The following is a 21,877-nucleotide window of genomic DNA, read 5'->3' as shown; positions in this document are numbered from 1 at the left end:
GAACATTTATTTTACTTTTCTTCACTATTCTTGACAGCGAGCTCTAGTACACAGTGCACAAAATTTTTGTACTCAATTCAATTCAGGACTCAATTAACACCACCATTAATAGCTTGAAATATTGAGACATTCACCAAAACATACACGCCGTAACAACTGATTACTAAAGACCATTCTAAGGTTGCCAGTAAGTTTTTGGTGTAACAAATACTTCTAATTGCGGTAGTAATAAGTCTCCCATTTTGGTTTGAAAGCAAGAAGAATTTTTAAAACAGAATTTAATTGATAAGTATAGCTTATTAAACCAATGTTATCAACTATGTAATCTGAAAAGAATTTTTAAATTTTACTGAATGTGGTGAATTTGGCACCACTTTCATCTGGTATATTCAACCTGCACAAAACGTTGCTTAACGCAGGGCTGAGTCATTCAGCCCTTCGTTATGCAAACTTGCGATATTATGATAGATTGGCTAAGCGCGGTCGTTTCTTTCAATCGGGAAAGGTTGCGTGGAATTTTGGGTAAATGTGCTAATATATTGGATTTTTTTTTCAACTGCAATCTTGCTCAGCGGCTATTCATATAATTGATAATATAATAAAAATCAATGCTCATAAAAACCGATCCTGACTGATATTCTTTTTTTTTTTTTTTTTTATTCATTTCGTTTATTTGATAGGCACAAATGCGTTAGCTTGGCGGTGCCAAATGCTTTTGTTTTTACATTTTGGATATCTTAAAACTAGGAGGTTACAATGTTGAAATATTTTTTTTTTACAAAGGAAAAGAAAGTTTACAGCTATCTTAAGACTAGAAATAAGATTCAATATACAAAAGAGGGCCAAAAGAATTTTTATGGGAAAAAAATTTAAAACAAGGGATTCACTTTGATATACAAGAGGGGGAGTAATAGTATTTTACGAAATATTTTACGGTTATCTTAAAACTAACAATATAGTTTAGTACACAAAAGGGGGAACAAATATTTATGAGAAATTTCACAGAAATCTTAAAACTAGGGATTCAATTCTATTTACAAGATGGAGGACAAGAGTTTCAATAAAGAGTAAAAATTATAGCTATCTTAAAACTAGGAATACAGAATACTAATTTGAATTTTTTAACTAAAACTTATGCTTGGTCAAGATATTCAAAGGGTGGCTTATTTCCGCATCAGTGTAGCAGCAGTTGTATCAAAGACAGGGGAGAGACAGGGAAAGAAGAGCAAAACTTGCAACTTTCGCTCGAACGGCGGGGGGGGGGGGGGGAGGGAGATCAGCGTATCAAATTTGCGCCTCAGTCTAGTAAGTCGTCGAGTACCGGATTGGCGGATGGTATTCTTCGGATCCGCGGGGAATCCTTCAAAAGTCATCGGACCTCGAGTCGCTCTCGCTTCAGTTTCCTTCTATGCAGGCGTAGTGGTAAGGGCGACGGCGGTTACATAGTGGCTCCTGACTGATATTCTTGTTCTTAATCATATTGAGTTTTTGTCTCAAATCTACGCAATCAAAAAAATACATTTTCACCAAATGTTGAAGTGTACGCACGTTTTTTGGTGAGCAAGTTTATGTTTTATAGACAATCAACCTATTCAAACTCGGTTTCCCATTCAAAAAATTGTCCCTAATCCTTTGGAACATCTTTTCAAAGAAGCTCATAATAATTCAGGCAATTATTCTATTTTATATTGATGTAATTTGACAATTACGGCATCTCAGCTAAGAGATAAGTTACAAGATTCCCTTCCCACAATTTTCCAAAAGTCGTCATGATACTTAAAACAGTAGGTTCTCAATGTAGGGATTAGACAATATTCCTCCAAAAATATTTTGTATAATATTTAACTAAATTAGTCAGCATCAATCAACTTTTTTACGATCCGATTAATTTTTGTTTGGGGGGGTCAACCCCCAACCCCCCTGACTACTCCACTGCATTGTTATGATTACTTTATGTTGTTTTTATTGTGGACACTGTATCTAGTATATTCATTACAGGAGTGCAATTTAGACATGATATCCATCAGAGTTTTTTATGCGTTAAATGTATTGTTTTAAGTACATATATTTACATAAATTTGCATTCTACCAATATATGTAAAATTATTTTCATTATAGCCACATGTATACTAATACTATAGATATATTAAGGATTCTGTTTTAATTTCATATGTTGAATTGAACGAACTTTTCACAAATTCATGGGAAGGGGGATAGCATCATGGCACCTTCGCGATCAGAAACACTTAATAAAAATATTTTAAAACTACATCTCGCGTTGCTTCTTGTTATAGTTTTCTGTTATTTTAACTACTAACGGGACCCAATTTATAACACAATCTGTTACGAAAATTGTATTTTGTTATAAACTTGTTATTTCATTCTGATCGGGTTGCGACTGGAAGGAGTGGATTGCAAACCTGAATCACTTGGGGGAAACCTCCCGTTTCCCCCCGAAGGGCTGAAATGAGTGAGGCGCGCCTTTCTAACTAACATACTATCAGGCGTGCTTAAGCTGGTATTGCGAAATTCTTTATTATGTTGCCGGATAACGGAAGGAGACACTCTGTTTCCCGCGGAATGCGCGTAATTGTTTCTGTTTACGGGTCCGCGCAACCCTATTTTGTCCCTTCGTTAGCAGCAATAATATGAAAGATACCCAATAAACGAATTCTGTCCACTGTAAGTCTACCCGCAGCCACTGGTAATGCCTTGAATTGATGGGGGCTTCCTACTATGTAAACATACATACATACATTGTAAAATTTATGCTACGACTTGTTTCATTTTCAAATTTTGGCGACATTTTTTGACTGTTATACTGCAAAAATAGAACAAAATTTTGTAAATCGTACACGGACAAACATAACGATATGTATACTGAATAATTAAAAACATATTGAAATCGGATCAAATCATTTATGAAAAGTCTGACTCGGTAGCAGTTTCAACGTCAACGTAATCAATGACTTTTCAAAGTCGCCAAAAATTTTTTCTCTTTTTCAAAATTAAAATTTAGTAGTCAAAAATCGTGATTCGAAAAAAAAGTTCAAATTCAAAATCTATTCAATAAATACTTTGCAATTTATTCTCCAAAAAGAATAGCTCCATTTCGGGCATCGAGAGCAGAGGACCCCCTTAACACTTTCTCGTCACAATTCACGCGTCATACCACTAGATGTCGTTCTTAATAGCGGTCAACAGCTTGTGTGCGAGTATTTCCTGATGCTCAACGCATTCATCGTTGAAGTTGACTTTATTGACCTTTTTGCTATCGAGTATGCGATACCGGTAGCAGCCGGTACAACGACGGCTGGCGGCGGTTCCATCCGAACCTAATAATGTATGACAAATGTGAAAAATCCAAACTCTTGCCAACAGAAGCCAACAAGTCCACCCTGTGGGTTGTTTGCCGAAGGAGGAACATGAGTGACAAACTGTGGGTGTCACATTGCGGGATCCCATCATCTCATCCTTGTATGTTGGTATGTTTGTAGTATGGAGGCATAGCTGCTCAAAACGACCAATCCAGCTAGAACTGAACCGTCCCTTTATCGTGGCATTAATGTTTTTCTCTGAAACTTTGTATAGAAAAATTATATCTTATTCATTTAGCCGCTCTAAACAGGAAAAAACAATTTCGCTTGACCACAAGAGATAACCAACATTGAAAAGCAAATACCACAGAGAAGAGTACAGCAAAATTTATTATTCCTGCCACAGACAGGCCTACGATACAGCAGTCCACACACCCACACGCTCAGTTTTACTGTCGTATCCTGGAGGGGTGCCACTTCTATCAACTTCAAACTTATTGGATTGTTCGCTGCTAGACGAAAGGATGGGATTTCAATGGTATCAAACTCCAATTTAAAGTTGTTCAACTTATTTTACAAAGCGTTTCTCCTCTGTGATATTCTCCACTCGTAGCCTGCGAAAGGTCAAAGGTACATCTTTCCAAATCGTAGATGTCAATCATATTCGTAAACATCATTACGTGCGTTCTGTTCGGCTGGTTCGTCATAGAAACTGATCCGCAGGTATATTTACTCACCTTGCTGTATTTATCATATGTGTTCATGACCACGACAACCACCTAGCAACCTGGGACCATGCAGCCTCAGATAGACCGAGCGTGTCCTTTGGCTGTTCAGGTTACAATGGAAACGCATGGTGCTCTACCTACTTCCTTTAATTAATCAAAAAGCATTCCGCTCCTCTATCCTAGCAGCTCTCCACCCCCTTCAATTTCGCTTCGGTCAGAAACGACCAAATTCGCTGCATTCACGCAGATGTTTTGTTCACTAACCTGCTCCTTTCGTGACCGATCGGTAGCTCAGTTGCGGTTCGATTTTCACACCGTTCGGGTCGCCATTTGGGGAGCTCGCTGGCAAATGGCAAGTCGTGTGACGGTTTTTTGAAAAAAATAGAGACTGTAGAAGAAAATCGCATCCAACTTTTCCTTTCGTTGTGTGTTGTTGCCCCGGCCGCCGCCGCTCCGTTCAACAAGAAATAGGTATGTTTGATTATGGTTTGTGATGTCGAACAAGCGCCGCGCCGTGCTTGTCCCTTGTAAGTATGTATAGTGTTGTGCGACCGTGTGTCACCGTGGTGATTTTTAGCAAAATATAAAAATAAAATTGTGAAAAAACGAAGGCTGCTTTTGCTTTTTTGTTTCGCTAGCAGCTCGCCAGGACGGACGCGAATAATTGCTATTGTGAGCCAAAATCGTCACGGAAAATCAATGGGGCTCGTATCCGTTCATATAATAATGTTCCTGTTTGATTTGGAGTTGTGAAAAGTGCTTGTGATAACTGATATCTAACTATAGACAGTGTACCTTTAACAATAGGATCTATCCTGACAAGGCAAGTTATTCTTTCCAATCAATGAAGTGAATCAATTACACCCGTGCAATCATTTGGAATAATCAGAGTTTCATAAAAATACCAAGCATCGAAAGCAAGAAAAAAGGTCAAAGTGCGTAAAAATATCGCGTCGGCATCGATTCCTACTGTTCGCATCTTAGTCGTAAAATCACTCGTTGGGTGGATTCTTACCCAACTGAAAGAAAAATGATTGTAACGAGAAGATTTTCCTACAGCTTAGCAAGTGGTTCATTAGGCTGTCAATACAAGCGTAAGAGTGATAGAATCATCCGAGCTGTCATAATCGGATTCTGTTTCAACAGAATGTGTTAATCAAGGCGGGAAGATGTAACAATCTGACATCTTCATGCTAGATGTTTTTTTGCTTCGAAGCTGGCATGTTAAATAGTTTATTTGTGATGTTGGATGTTGAATTGTTTTGTGGTGTGTTGGACCCAGCATGTTAATATATAAGCGAACGGAAATAAATGTCGCAAAACCAGTAGTTATATACGCCGTGAAACCCGCTTCAAATATATTAGAATGTAAAAATCAAATATAAACTTCAAACGTAAAAATCGAACAAGAGATTTTCGATGAAAAATTCGATTAAAAAACCTCAGTATGAAAAACCGTGCAAAAATATATCCAGTTCATATGAAGCATTTTGCCTTATACGTCTTGAATTTAACATTATACCGATTTTCCTGCGAACGAATTATTTATTTGTAACCGCTTTTCATACTGGAGGTTCATTCTTGCCGACTTTTTCGAGCGAGAACTTTTTAAGCGATTCTTATGCTGAAGTATCTCAGGCCGATTTTTGCGCGTGATGTTTATATCCAATTCTTACATTGTATTGTATATTTGAAGCGGGTTTTACAAAGCATACATGGAAAAAATGGTTCCCAAAATCGTGAATAAAGTACCATCCATTCTGGAACAATCACGTTTTCGCGTAACGAAAACAGGACCATGAACAAAAATAATCTTTTATAATTATATTTGATTTCCCGTCAGTAACGCTACCATAACGATTTTATTAGTAGAGATATTTGTGTTTGTTTTGTAATACACACAACTTTTGTGATTATTACCGGCATTTTCAGTTAATTTAGCTTGCGCAAACGCTTTTGTTTTTACAACTACTCGACGTTTCGACTGTTTTTGGCCGCCAAAACAATCTAAACGTCGAGCAGTTTCAAAAACAAATCGTTTGCTCAAGCTAAATTGACTGAGAAACCCGTAAATATTCACAAAAGTTCTATCTCCAGTCGGTACACTATTCAAAAACTAGTTCACAACTTCATGAACATTATTTATAAAACCAAATGTTGACTCGTGATTTTAATCAGATTTAGGATCATTAGTCAGAATCCTACTATAAAATGTTAACTGATTCATGATTTATTATATCGTCAAAAGGATCTGATTTTCGTGGTTGTGAACTAGTTCGTAAAATCAAAAAAATATTTGATCGTGAACTATTTCACGAAATTCGGAATATTATTCATGAATCCTCGTGAACAAAGTCATGATTCCTAATATGTTAGTCACGATTCAATATCCGCGCTCGTGAAATAGTTAAAAAAATCATAAAATATTATTCATGTAAACGTAATTCACGATTCATGTAAACGTAATTCACGATTCCTAACGATTTAGTCATAACTGACCTTATGCTCGTAATATAGTTCGTAAAAATATTATTCATGATTCCTAGTATAATAGTCACGCTTGACCATGAAATAGCTAATAAATTCATAAAATGTTGTTTATATATTCGAGAACTGGCTCATGATTTATGATCTATCTTTAGTATTTATGATAGTTAGAAGATATCATTTTCAATTTCATGCAACTCTGCACATGAAATTTTTACGTGAATTATGTCACAAAATTTTTGGGTATTTTTCATGTGATATCATAGTCAAGCTGCTAGCGACTAATAATAGGTGTGGGCAGCAGATATAAAAAATTCATATCATAAAGTTCAGTGTGAAGTCCGGACAGAAAACGAAAATTGCGCAAAGCTTCAAAAATACATTATAGAGGCACAAATCGTGTTCGTGATATACTTCACAAAACAGGATATCGCGAATCAGTCACACTTTTATGGTCCAGTTCATATGGTCGCGTTACACCGAGTAAAAAGTCCGATAATAAATAAAAATTAGCATATCACGATAAGACGAAAAGAAATTACGAATATCGTGATAAAACTACTGACCCCACGTGTCAAATTCGAAAGTCAACCGAAGAATAAAATATCACGATTATATTCATATGATTTACGAAAATCGTGACTAAGATCCTGAAACCATGAACGTAAATCCCACTACTCGTAACTAAAATATCAAAAATCGCAACTAAGATCCTGAATTCATAAACACAAATTACTCTATTTGTGTCTAAAATATCACGATAACGTAAATAGAAATTACGAAAATCGTGCCTAAGATTCTGAAATCATAAACATAAATCACACTAAGTCTATTTGCAACCATCAAACACATCGGTCACGATACTCAGTGTGCTCCTGCTTCTATCCGAGCCAAAGCGAACGAAAAAAACAGTTACTTGTATGCATTGTCTGAAGAACAAAGGATCCCGTTAATTTTATTCTTGCGTGACCTATCATGATGACTGAGTCTCATCAACAAAACGTGATTATTCGGCCTAACACAGTGGCCATTGATTTCAGGTCTTTTCGCATAAGACCAAGTATTCGTGATGCGGAACATCTGCTGAAGGTGAAAATGCAGCTTCGGTTTTCGGAAGTCACCTCCATACAGCTTGAGCACGTCAGGCATGCGGTGCTGATAACCTTCAACAAATTCGCCCAGGCGAAAAGATTCATTTCACAGAACAACTTAAAACACGTGCTTGTTTGTGACAACGCTGAAATCAAGATCCCTATATACATGGATAATGGAAATATAGAAGTTAAATTACACGATTTATCTCCACTTACTTGCAAAGTGGCAATTAAAAGATTTATGTCGTATATCGGAGCAGTGGAATCTATTACGGAGGACACATGGAGAAACTACTTCCCAGGTATTTCAAATGGTGTCTTTGTGGTGAGAATGCGAGTAGACCAACCCATTCCCTCTTACCTTACCCTGCAGTACAACATAGAAGGGGGTGATACCATTACACAGCGAACTCTTTGTACATATCAAGGACAAACTAAAACGTGTCAATTCTGTGAATAAACGGCGCACTACGGACAACCCTGCCCAGAAACTGCTAAGGAAAGCTCAGTTGCAGAAAAAAAATGCCAACACCCAAGCCCCAATATCTTTACCTGAACCACAATCGGTTGCCAAATTTGTGGCTGCGGTTAAGGCAATAATGACAACAGCAAACGCTGCGTTAAGTAATTTGAACGTAACAACTAATACCACCAGGTAGAAGCTACCACCAAGGATGGAGTGTTCACATTCGTGACCCACAAGGGCAAGAAGCCAGGAAGAACATCTGATCGCGAGTATCAAGGCAGTAATCAAGATGATAATACGGGCGTAAACTACAACGAGAGAGACGTGGATAACCCTGTAGTTGACGAAAGAAGGAACATCTTCCCGACGCGAAAAAAGATCTCCGCTCGCAATAGCAAGTTGCGCGCACGGGATCTTATAGGCTCAAAATAAAATGTATTGTATTTTTTATTTTTTGCATATCGTAAATATATAAAAGACCCATGGCTTCTCTAAGCTAACGCATTGAGCCGTGTCAAATAAAAAAAAATAAATAAATCACACTACGCATCTAAAAAATCTGATACAAAAATTGTGAATAAAATATCATGATAATGTGAATATAAATTTCGACAATTGTGTCTAAGGTACTGAAATCATGAACATCAATCGCGCGACTCTGCTTGAAAAATCCGATAGTAATCTTTCGAATAAAATATCATGGTAACATGATGAGAAATTACGAAAATCGTGACAAAGCTTCTGAAAGCATGAATATAGTTTAAATGTCGGTTCTTTTAGTGGATATACTTTATACAAATCATTGCTTCCTCAAATTATGAACAAGAGTTATAACAAAAACTAAACATCTCCATAAAACAACTACAGTAACCCAACCAAACATTAGAATGTAACTCCATGTATATTTTTGACATGATTTTTTTTTTTTTTGAAAATGCAAATAGTGTCATGAATATGAGGTTTATCATTCATAATTTCAGGACCTTGGCCACGATTTTCATGAATCGTTTAGATCACGAAATCATGATTTTTCCTCATGAATTCATGATAGGATTTTTTTCCGTGTATACTGTCATTATGACTTTTATTTTCGATCGCTAATATGAAACAAATGAATATGATTATGATACAGCAGTTATAATAGTTCTCATCTATATTAAAAAATCATGCAATAAAGAAGCATACATTTAGGATGACTCTTGTCCACTTAATTTTTTTTTCTCATAGATTATAACATTCGTTTGGGTTTTGACGTAAGCGCAAGTACCTTATTTAGGACTTTTTTGTTGGTATTTAACGGGGAAAGCAGATCGAAAAGGTGAGTTAAACGAAAAGCAATTATGTGTAAAAAATCACCTCAGAGGCAGGATTTGAGCCTGCAATCCTTGGGACTCCGGCCCAATGAAAAAAACACTTATTCTATCCCTGAACTATGATGACATTAGTTTGTGCATTCGACCGGAATCCTAAGGGTTGCAGGTTCGAATACTGCCTCTGAGGTGATTTTTTTTACACACAATTGCTTTCGTTTAACTCACCTTCTAAACATCATTCATTCAAATCCTTGCTCTTCCTTGAGTACTTTGGCTCTTAATATTGAAAAATATTTCACACCTTCCAGTTTCTTACTAATTAAATGTTACAATATAAAAAGGAAAAAAATTGACTCACTCTTAGTCTGGAACGACTTTGAGCATTAACAGATATAAATACAATATTATCCGTAGAACTGAAGCTATCGTAATTAGTCTGATTGGATTCCATTAGCGTAGTGTTACCAGAGACACTTTCAGTTATCGGTGAAAAATGAAATTTTGATATATCTTCGTTTTTTCATATAATTGAAAACTGATAAAACATAATGATTTAGACTGTTAACGACCACAATTATCACGCAATTGAGATATCGTAAATATAATGTATTGTATTGTGACTTTGAGGAAGTCTTTGAATACCATAAAGCCAATTATGACAATATCAGGCGGAAGCTAAGTAGTGTCGACTGGCAAAATAGCCTTAGAAATGAAGGAAATATTGTAACCGCAGTGGACGTATTTTACAAAATTATTTTCAAGATAATTTATGAAGAGGTGACTATTAAGAAAAAAAGACGACACGGCAACTCGAAGCATCCCGTTTGGTATAATAGACGAATTAAGAGTTTGAAAAATAGGAAGCAAAAAGCCCATAAGCTATATAAGAAAAACCAAAATAATGAGAACTTGGAAAAATATTTCGACATTTGCGATAAACTAAATATGGCCATAGATTCTGCACTTGCGGATTATAACTCAAAAACGGAACAGCAGATCAAATCTTGTCCAAAGAATTTTTTCAACTACGTCAAAACTAAATTAAAATCAGACAATTTCCCATCAACAATGCACTTGGATGACAACGTACGTGATAGCTCGGAAGAAATCTGCAACCTATTTGCAACATTCTTCCATGAAATATATACGACTTTTTCTGAACAAGACCGTGATCGCGATTACTTCGCTTTTCTTCCCGATTTTCCTTTGGATATTAGTGTCAATCATGTCATAGTGGAAGACATTTTCAATTCTCTAAAACATTTAGATGTATCAAAAGGTTCTGGCCCTGATGGAATCCCACCATTATTTATGAAAAACCTAGCAACCGAGTTAACTGCCCCATTGTTCTGGCTGTTTAATATGTCTTTGCAATCTGGACAGTTCCCTAAAATATGGAAAAAATCTTTTTTAGTGCCTATATATAAATCTGGCAAAAAATCTGACGTACGTAATTATCGTGGGATAGCCATAATCTCCTGTATTCCGAAACTTTTCGAATCAATCATTAACGAAAAAATATTTCTTCAAATAAAAAACAGAATTTCCAACCTCCAGCATGGCTTCTTCAAAGGTCGTTCGACCTCAACAAACTTACTAGAATTTATTAATTACCCGATCAGAACATCATAACAGAAAACTATCAAATTTATATCTCATGTTGATATTTATTACTCTCTGTGTTATCTTTATGATATACCGAACAGGAATGCAAGAAAACTTATATCAAGATTATATCTTCTGGTGCTATCATTGAATTAATAATATGGTATTTATGTACGCATACAACGAGTATAGATTGTTTTAGATGCAAGTGGTCGGAGAACGTGTCAGTAATGTGTTTGATTGACTTACTTGGTTGCAGTTGGATTAAAAGATGACGGGTTTTTTTGAACACTCCAAACTTATCCAGTTTGTGGGTTTCTAGTTCGCGCGCTTTTTAAATTTCTAAACTATCGTGACTTTTTTATTTAATCCTCCGCATAAAAAGTGTTTGAGTTTACTTGAGTATTATATCTTTTCATTCCCCGTAAGATGAGTTTGATATTTAATGGTTGCACTAACAAGTGATTTGAATGCGTTTTAGATAATCCTTGAAATATCTAAAAACTTCAACGCAAAATTTTTGTTAATTTCCTCCTTAAAATTCAATCAAATTTGGAAGAAAATGTGTAACAGAAAAAAACATAAAATATTCAAGAATTCCTCCCATCGAAGAAGCATCAACAATTTCTCGAATTTTCTCATATATCTGTTATATTTGCAGTTGATAGACTTCCGTGAATGATTTGCATTTCTAGCAATTTATTAGGTGCGAGATAATTATACAGTAATGTTTCGATTATATCACGGTCGGTCTGTATTTTAGCGTGATATATTTGAAGCGTGATATATTCAAAACAAAACAAAAAATTACATTCAAGCATTAACCCATGTATTTCTATAAACAAATAGTAATAAAAAGTTAAAAAATGTCAAAAATAATCAATCATAGTAGGGTAATGAGCCTATTTTTGCCATATTTCTATTATTACAATACCCATTTAAACCCGTTGGTTAGGGCAGCGTCTGCCATCTTTGTTCAATGCATTGGGTCAAACGGTATGGCATCAGCGGATAATTTTTCTCCACACAGCTTACCTTAACCTATCCCGTACCGTTTCTTAAAATTGTTGAACCACCCAAAACTAAACTTGAAAGAATCTGGCACGCTAAGGTTTTGGACAAATATCTTATTAAATATAATATTAAAATCAGTGAATTCGAAGAGACTACGATTCAGTTTTCGTTGTTTCAACATCCATAGAGATAGTCCCATCTCCAATTGTTGATGTTGTCCTTTCAAAAGAATAGTATTCACATTAATTCAAGAGTAACGCATGTCTCGTCATACCTACCATATCGCGTATTTTGGTTTTCTTATTATTTTTGGTAGATTTTCTTGTGGATAACAATTAAGTGAATAAAAAGAAGTCAATTTGTTTACTCATTATACCAGACGGCCCCTTGAGGACACGGCAAGTAAGTTACGAAGAATTTAAAACTAAAATTGGAATCGGCCGATAGATATTTTGGCAATCCTATTCACTGCAACAAAGTTTTTGGTAAAACATGATTTCGAGATTATTCACGTTTAAAGTTTCGCGCCACGCTCACGTAAAGGAACTGCGCTACAACTTTGCTTCTACTGCTTAAACATCTATAAACATACCGATTTTCAGATACTTTCTTAAGAATCTGTACTTTAAGATAAACGAATATAAAAGATCGATTTTTTGACCGACCTCATCATATATAATCCGAAAGCCAATAATAAGCTCATTACCCTACATGTAAATAAGCAAATCAATTGTAAAAAAATCCTGAAAGTACCAGGACACAACATGTGGCTTAATTGGATCAAAACGTAGTGTGTCTTGTCCGTTTTTGAAAAAGCGTGATATAATCGAGAAAAACCGTGATATAATCGAGGGTGATATAAACGAGTATTGATATAAACGCATAGTGATATAATCGAAACGTTACTGTACTGGTTTGTTTAGTCTTCCCCATATCAAAAATGCCAATAACAAATCCCCAAAAGAGACTTATTTTGAAACCTCAAAACACATTTGTTGCTTTGAATCTATGCGGAATCCTAAATAAGATTTGTCGTATTCTCCGTAAAGTAATGTACGTAAAATATCCGCTCAATGTTACCATGTCGCATCGACATTATTTCTAAAAACCATGTAAAACACGTTAACGTACAAGAGAAGCGCCAAAGCGCACTATTTAGAATCTAGAAATAGCCCCTCTTTCCTAATCTGAAAAGATATTATAAAGCTGTTTAGTCTATCATCATATAGGCAGCTGTATTAGTGAGTAAAACTGAATAAAAACAAAGCGTATGACACCAGGAAAACAAGCAGCACTTAGGCTTGGGCAAAGTTCAATGTGTGCGTTCTGGAAACGTCTTATATATCTATAATCGTTTAGCCCTTGACGGATGCGTGGAATATAATGCTAACATTTAACATCAGTCGAAAACAACGTCGTTGGTTCATACAGGAAACTTTCCCATCAAACTCGGAATACCCAGGTTCAAAGCGGCAATATCGACAAATTATAATCTGCGTGTCATATATTCACTATAAAAATCAGCCAGCAAGTATGCAATCATTTGGCAATGATATAAAAGCTTTTGCTGCATGAAGCTTTTTGCTCCCAAGCAAAAAGCGCCCTAACGTATGCTTTATTTTTCTCGTATTCTATTTTAGACGTGCACGCTAAAATCGTTGATATTATACAATAAGTAATACCCTATGTTGGGTTTAATTATGCTATCTCAAGTTGTTATGATCGTGTTATATTGCTATCAACGTTTGTTATAAATGTGATATTCGTAGAGAATTTTTTGTTAGAATTTTTGTTATTTTAACACCTAACGGTTTCTACTTTATAACAAAATTTGATATGAATTTTTTCGTAACAAAATATCAGCATGAGTTATAATTGTGTTATTTCCTTCTGATCGGGTATACACTGATTGCAATGGATAATGGAAACTACGTGGAGGCACTTTATACAGACTTTAGTAAAGCATTTGATCGCATTGACATCCCAATGTTACTTTATAAATTGACAAAAATCGGCATTGAGCCTGGGCTACTTACATGGTTAGAATCATATCTCTCCGAACGTCAGCAAATAATTAAATTTAAAGGAAAGCAATCTAATCCAATTAAAGTCACCTCAGGAGTTCCACAAGGCTCTCATTTAGGCCCTCTATTGTTTATTTTATACGTGAACGATATCTCCTTCATTCTCAAAAAACTGAAAATACTAATTTATGCGGACGATATGAAACTTTATTTGGAGATAAGAAATGCCGAGGATATTAATACATTTCAAAACGAAATACAAATTTTCCACATGTGGTGTCAAAAAAGCCTCTTACAACTGAACGTGAAAAAGTGTAATTCAATAACCTTTAGTCGAAAACGACAAACACCGAATGTTGAGATTACCTTAGGAAATCAGACTGTAGCAAAGTGTGAAAGAATTAGGGATTTAGGTGTTATATTAGATTCAAAGTTAAATTTTATTGATCATTATAACACAATTATACACAAAGCTAACAACATGCTCAGTTTTATAAAACGCTTTAGCAATCATTTTGAAGATCCTTATACAATAAAAATATTATATATTGCATATGTTAGGTCGATATTGGAATATTGCAGTATTATTTGGTGCCCTTTCTCAAGCAGACATGAAGAACGAATAGAATCGGTACAAAAACAGTTTTTATTATTTGCCCTTCGTAAATTAGGATGGACAGCATTCCCTCTGCCATCTTATGAAGCACGCTGCTTGCTTATCAATATTCAAACATTAAAGGAGCGTCGCGAATTTGCAATGCTCTCGTTCATTAATAATATCGTTTCGCATCGTATCGATTCAGCTGAAATTTTATCCAAATTGAACTTTTATGCACCTTCACGACAGCTACGAAATCGAAGTATATTTTCAATAACTCCTTTTCGCACAAACTATGCAAAATATAGCCCCATAAATCGAATGATGTCTATTTATAATCACTATTGCGACTCAATTGATTTTACAATGTCTAAACTGAAACTAAAGCAATATTTTATACACAAAAGAAATTCTAACGCGTAAGAGGATGATTCTGTAAAAGCCGAAATTGCTTCATTTATACTAAATTCACGAAATATACACATTAGTAATTAAGGAAATCTGTAGTCTACATAGATTGACGAAATAAATAAATAAAAAATTCACGAAATTACGGAATATAATCGTGTTCCGTTTAATTTTACATGAACAATATACTCTCCATGCGCAGTGACATAAAATTACATTTATAGGTATTCAAAACAAATTCCATACGTGGAGTAAGATTATTCAACGCCATGTGACATTAAAATCAAACGTCAAACTATCATTTCATTTTTGATGCGCACATATGTCTGGATCAGAAGATGTAAATGTGCGCGAATTTTTCTAGGTGTGTAGCACTGTCGGAGAAGCACCTATCTCGATCATAACAAGTTTTTCGTGTTACTTGACCCCAACAGTTTTAAGGAAAATTAGCTGGGGAACCTTATATGTGCTAGAAAAAAGTGGATTGGGTGAATAGACAAAAACACAATTTTTTTGTTGTCACCATAGGCAATAAGCCCATGTAGCTACTTATCTTTTATCGAAACACGCGTTTAATATTTCGGATGTACGTGATGCGTTTTTTATCACTACGGTATTTGACAACATGCTTCTGTAGGTATTTATAAAGCACGGGCAAACTCAACTCAATTTGCGTCTACTGAAAGGTTGTGGTTCGTTGGAGATGTTGGTGGGCGAAGAGATTGAGCTATGTTAGATCAGATTCAGCTTAAATTTGTTTTTTTTAAGTTGCGAAGCTAGTCTATTTCAATAAAAAATGGAATCTGTCCAAGAGAAAGTACTGATTGGTTTGTATGATAAGAGTTTTATATTAGAGTTCCAAAGTAAAAATGGAACGCAAAACATCACATTTCCAGTAGAATTCTTTGATGGATTATTTTGAAAAGTTTCGTTTTGAATTTTAAAATTTATGTACGCTACCGTTCTCTTTGTTGCATTGAAAACACGTTTAGAATTGTGTTTTGAATATATAAAGAGTATTCTACACATACATTCGGGTACGATATATTGGGGAAAACAATTTTAAGTAATGTAATGACCTGAAGACACGTTCTGGAGTGGTTCAGCACTAGATTCATAATTTTGACAATTTTATAAAACAGAAAATATTAAAACTAGAACTTACTCTCCTTAGCAGCAGCATCAACGGGTGTTCCTTTTTAACTTAAATTCTATGCCGCGTAAAAATTCTTTTCCCTAGTTAATCCAGTTGTGGTATCTGCCCTGCCTTGTTTGGTCGTCTCTAGCAGACGAATCAAGTTAAATTCGATTAAATCCTATCTCGAAAATATAGTTATTAAGATGTAAACTATGCAAAAAATATCATTTTTTATTTAAGTATTCCGCTTAAACGAAATTTTGTTCTGCATAATATGAAACGCTTAAGGCTATGTCTAGGAGCTAAAGAAAAATATTTGGATAGCTTCGGTTTATTAAAAAGGAAGAGAAAAGATGTCCCGATTTTCTCAATGTCTTCATTTTAACAGCCTAATGACCGATTTCTTCACCCTCGCTTAACTTTTAAACCAAGTTCACCGGTACGTTTAAACCTGGCTTAAGCGTTAAGCAAGGGTGAAGAAATCGGCTCTAAAACACACGAAGGGACTGAATAAGTGGCGTTTTGCTGTATTATATTTAACCCATTATATCCTAGCGTATGAAATTTCATACGCAGAACTATCCATCGTTTAACGTGTATTTACTGTAGAATTTTGGCTTCTAACTGCTTTATTATTGCACTAATGGGATCTTTACACCTTATATTTCACTGTGAAACAAGACAGCTGCCATTTTTTGTAATTTTATTTACATTTTTGAACCGTATATAGTAGGGGCAAATGGCGGCTGAAAAGTAAGCAATACATTTAATTAGATTTTATTGTTGGAATTCATTCTAATAATTCCATTATGTGACAAAACGTTCCCACAGGTATAAAAGAAGTGTTGTCTATCAGAAAATCCGAAGAAATTTGTGAAACAACTTAAAATTTGTTGTTTTATTTAATCGCACGAAATTTTTTGCACGAGATATTTTCATTCTCAAAACCATTTTAAGCGGCGATTTTATTTTTCCCATAATCTTTGATACATTTTTTGATAGAATTGAAGATATCACTGTATTTGGCTCACTTTTTGAAACTTCTGGGATATAATAGGTTAATAATTTTATTGATTTCGTTCCTTAGACTATTGATTTTAATTTCTTTTATATTGCAATGATTTTAATAATTGTTCAAAGTGTATTAATTTTGAATATTTAATTTATTCTATTTATTTTGATTGTTTTATTATTTTTTTATTTATTCTTTGATATTTTGTATTTTGTCGCTGTTTTCTCTTATTTTGTTACGTTTCATTCTATTTATTCATTTCATGTACTTTATTTGCTTTATTTTATTTTTTAATTTTATCCATAATTGTGTTCTCCTCATCTCTACTTGGTTGCGTAATTCGCTTAAATGCCACATTAAAAATCAAACAGGTAAATTTCTATTACTTTTAGGTAAGATTCTATTATCTTTTTGGTAACTGACCATGCAATTGCGCATTACGGTAGTGAACCGATATTACCGCAAAGGTAATAAGCGGTGGAATGGCGAACATCGGTAGCTGTACATATATGTGCATCACACAACCAAATACATTCTCAGTGTGTAACGTCGGCTCTCTTCGTATGTTGGCTAATTCGGTCAATTTTTGTGGTTGTATTAGTACCGAGTCAAATTCTGACTTGTTTTTGCTGTGATTCCGGCTGATTTTTGTCACAATACTGACTAGTTTCTGCCGAAATACTGGCATAAACGAACCTGATGGAAAATTGCACAATTGACATTTTGAAATCGATAAGATGATTTATACCGGACTCTCACGTTGGATTCTAAATAGACGCAGACCCTGAATCCGGAACAGATCACAAGTTCCCGGATCTTACCCATCTCCTTACCAGGTGCGATCATGAACCATGCTCTGACTTGGTGTATGGATCCAGACAAGTCGGAAACGAGGAACCAACCCGTAGGTCTTGCTTCCCGTCCATGACGAGAAAGATTACTCATAGTTCGTGCAGTCGTTAGATTGCAGTTGACGTCCGGATAGAAAAGCAAAAACTCAACACGGCACGAAACACTCCACCACTATTCCAAGTCAGTTTTTCGTTTGACTGTGTTTCAAAGCTGGCTGAGTGTGAGCAGATCGACAAATACGAAAACGTGTCGTGTAGTGAAAAAAAACGATATCCATCTTTTGCCACATTATGTTTGCTTTACACGACGCGCAATACACTGACAAGCGAAATGCTAAACAATTTTTTAGATGATCCGAAACGTTACTATGTATTGTATAAGAATTGATGAAACGTGAAGGATATCATATTCCGTATGAGTGCGACACAGAAAAGATTTGAATATGTTGGATATAGCCATTAGGGGGATTTTTTTCTTGCTACCTTTTTAGTATTAACCGTCTTGCTATTTGAGGATTTTTTTCTATTGCCGTAAAGGTACACGGATTTTTTTTCCCGAAATCGTGAATAATATGCCATGAAATCTGGAACAACCACATTTTTACGTTGAACCATGAACAAATATCATGGCTTTTATAATTATGCTCAATTACCCTTCAGTAACGTCCGCGTAACGCTTTTATTAGTGGAAATATTTGTTTTGGTTTTGTGAACTTGTTCCTGTTTTCCGCCATTTCATTACCAAATCGATTTTCTGTACGTGAAATAGTTCACAACTTCAATAACATTATTCATAAAACCAAATATTGACTTTTGATGTTATTCATAGATTTACAATCCTCGTGAAATAATTCATGAGTCTTAATCGATTAGTCACGATCCAATATCTGTGAAAATAGTTCACAAAATCATCAAATATTATTCATGTATTCGTGAACTGGTTTATGATTCTTAGTGTAATAGTCCCGACTTACCATTTGTGATCGAGAAATAGTTCACGAAATCATGAAATATGATTAATGCAAAAACAGTGCAATTCGTGAACTCGTTCATGATTCCTAGTACTATAGTCACGGCTGACTATTCCTACACGTAAAATATTTCACAAAACTTGCAACATGGTCATGAAATTTTCATGGCAACTATTTCACAAAATCAAGAGTATTATTTGCAATAGACTAACAGCAGAATTTCTTCACATAACATACACAGCATAGCAAGCGTGGTCAGTAAAGGGAGACGTCAAAAGAGATAGGGGAACTGGGGGTAAGACGGACATATTAAGCATATACTGAAATATAAAATAGTAAGAGCATGTTTTTGTCAACATGTAATACTCTATGTTGTAGCTCAATATGTTGGCTTTGGAGTGCCCAGAAGATTTATATTACAAAAATCAATAAGTATCTTTTTTTTTAAAGAACTAGAAAACGAAGAAATATCTCCACTTTTTCCAGACTGCGGGTGAAACGGACATATTGTGGGGGTAAGACGGACATATTGCAGAAAGGATGATGACAATGCAAAATATTAAAATTTACTGTTTCTGGCGGATGTTTAGAATAGATTGTGGTTCTTCTTAATATATATGTTCAATTCGAGGTGAAAAATAACGATTTGGGGTACGATTTAGAGTTGAAGCAAATGATGTATTTTATAATATCGTTTTTGCCGTTGTCATAAAGAGAGCTATACAATCAGATCCAATGATCAGTCATAATCACTTATACAAAACTGGAAAGTTATATATTAAGCGCGTAATCGGTAACATTAGTTCCTCGATTAAACACAGCCAGAGTATGGGACCTGCACAAAATCGTCTACCAGGTTCTAGGAATTCCGTATTGAGCCTCGGTCACATTAACGTATATCCTGCAGTCTACTGCATGTGAAACTTCAGCTAACTTGATGGTTATTCACGTTTGACTGCTTTAATTTCGTTTCTATGTGCGAGACATTCATAAAAGGATGAATCAATAGAACTAATCAAGACTGTCCGTCTTGCCCCACCAGTACACATATTTTTTAAACGTCTGTACTTATTCGCGCATAAATAAACTTACCTTTTATTTTCCACGAAGGTGTCACTTAAGAGTTACTTTATCGAAATAAAGGAAAAAATCCGCGAAAGAATTGGTTTTTTCATCGCTAAACCATAAAATCGGAAACTTGAAAATTACATCCGCACGAAACTGAACTACTGATTATCAATATTTGCTTAAATTGTACACGTTTAGCAGTATTCAAGGCCTACTAAGTGTTTCATAATTCAAGGTTACCCATAATGATAGAGTACACATACAATGCAATTGACGTTTTAATGTTATATCCCTAAAATAACAATGTGTCCGTCTTACCCCACCTGTCCGTCTTACCCATAGTTCCCCTAACTATTAAATTTATCATCTCGCTCTTACATATGCTAGGCCAATTAGTTTGACACATATCGCCCCGGGTACACACATGTCAAGGTAATGGGATACAATATGCTAGAGCGAGACCCCATGTGAATATATGAGCGAGTCTGTGAATATATGGAGACAGTAGCGTTTTGAAATTTAAATCAAGTTTTATTTGGACAGTCCCGCGAGCCTGCAGCGAGCGGCTTAAATGTAAGTGGTCTTGTAGAAACAAAAAAAAATGTCATGTCGAATTAATTGTAATTTTGTATTTAATAAATAGTTCTGAGGATGGCTGAAGAATGAGTAGGCTGAAACGTTAACAACGGAAATAGTTTCATTATATTTTTTCACCGAACAACATCAAACGAAACCTGTAAACAGAATCGAACGGTGACCAAAGCTGAAAACAAAAAAAATTAAAGGGTTGTGTACAGGACACGACCACGGTGACATTAAAAATATAGCTTTTTTATCTATCACACATATCGACACACGTTCTTGTTCACTCGCCTGTTTTCATATGTTACAATTTGCTATATACCCTCCCAATTAAAACAATTTATTGAAGGTCTTTTAACGGTAATCTATTAATTAATCAAGTATCTCACTGGCTGATCCATCTAGTAAAAATAGGCTGGTCTGTCCAGAAAATATATTCAAAAGAAAAGTTCCATATTGAGAGCTGTGATGAGGAAACCCACGCCCGCCAACGGAAATATACAGATTCTCCATAAAATATGAAATTTCATTTTCCATTTAAATTTTCAATAATGTACTAATGAACTTAAGTAAACAATCTTAAGTGTAAGTATTTCTTGATCAATTAGTGGTGGAAAAATGAAATTATTTGATAAATTACATTTTTATGCAACGTTCGCACTACCAGTTAAAACGGGTTTTTATGCTATCTTGGTGACATTTTTCTTGTTGCTAATTATTAAAACGTGTTATAACTCTGTAGTGTAAACATTGTATTATTAAACCAATTCTGCAGCGTTTTATGTTATATAGGTGTTTTATGTGGTAATAGGACTGACATAATTATATCTTCAGTACAGCGGTTTGTTTCATAATTTAAAACAGATTTATTTTAAAATTTAAATTAGTATACCCAACCATATTTGTTGTATACCTTAAAACGCAATTAGAACTGTGTTTTAAATACATAGGGTAGGACAGATATTCTGACTGGTTAAACTGGGAAAACAATTTTAAGTCCAGTAACGCTTAAGACATGGCTTGAATTTGAATCGAAAAAGAACACCCGCTTCAACTGCTGCTGGGACGGTAAGTTCTGTTTTAAAATTTTCCGTTGTGTGCAGTACGAAACAAAAGTGTTTGAAATTAGAAAACAAAAAGTTCTGCTGGGAATGTGATTGTTTCCGATGCAATTACACTCAGATTTTTCACGCAGGGGATA

The 21,877-nt window shown here is 35.0% G+C and overlaps 1 protein-coding gene across 4 annotated transcripts in view; it reads left to right on the top strand.

Annotated features, from left to right (window-relative positions):
* LOC131694036 (trifunctional nucleotide phosphoesterase protein YfkN) overlaps nt 1-21,877 on the top strand; it is a 117,524-nt gene that overhangs the window by 30,180 nt on the left and 65,467 nt on the right. The window contains exon 1 of one of the 4 annotated variants that reach the window (XM_058982376.1): nt 4,352-4,516. The exons of 2 other annotated variants lie outside the window; for them this stretch is intronic. The gene's annotated coding sequence lies outside the window, so the exon portion shown is untranslated. Of the gene's footprint in view, nt 1-4,351; nt 4,517-21,877 lie in introns of those variants that run through there. One more of the 4 variants, XM_058982379.1, reaches the window with a different exon arrangement.

The sequence above is a fragment of the Topomyia yanbarensis genome, chromosome 3 (assembly GCF_030247195.1).
Source record: "Topomyia yanbarensis strain Yona2022 chromosome 3, ASM3024719v1, whole genome shotgun sequence".
Lineage (NCBI taxonomy): Eukaryota > Metazoa > Arthropoda > Insecta > Diptera > Culicidae > Topomyia > Topomyia yanbarensis.
The sequence above is the reverse complement of the archived record's forward strand: the minus strand, read 5'-3'. Positions and strand labels throughout refer to the sequence as shown.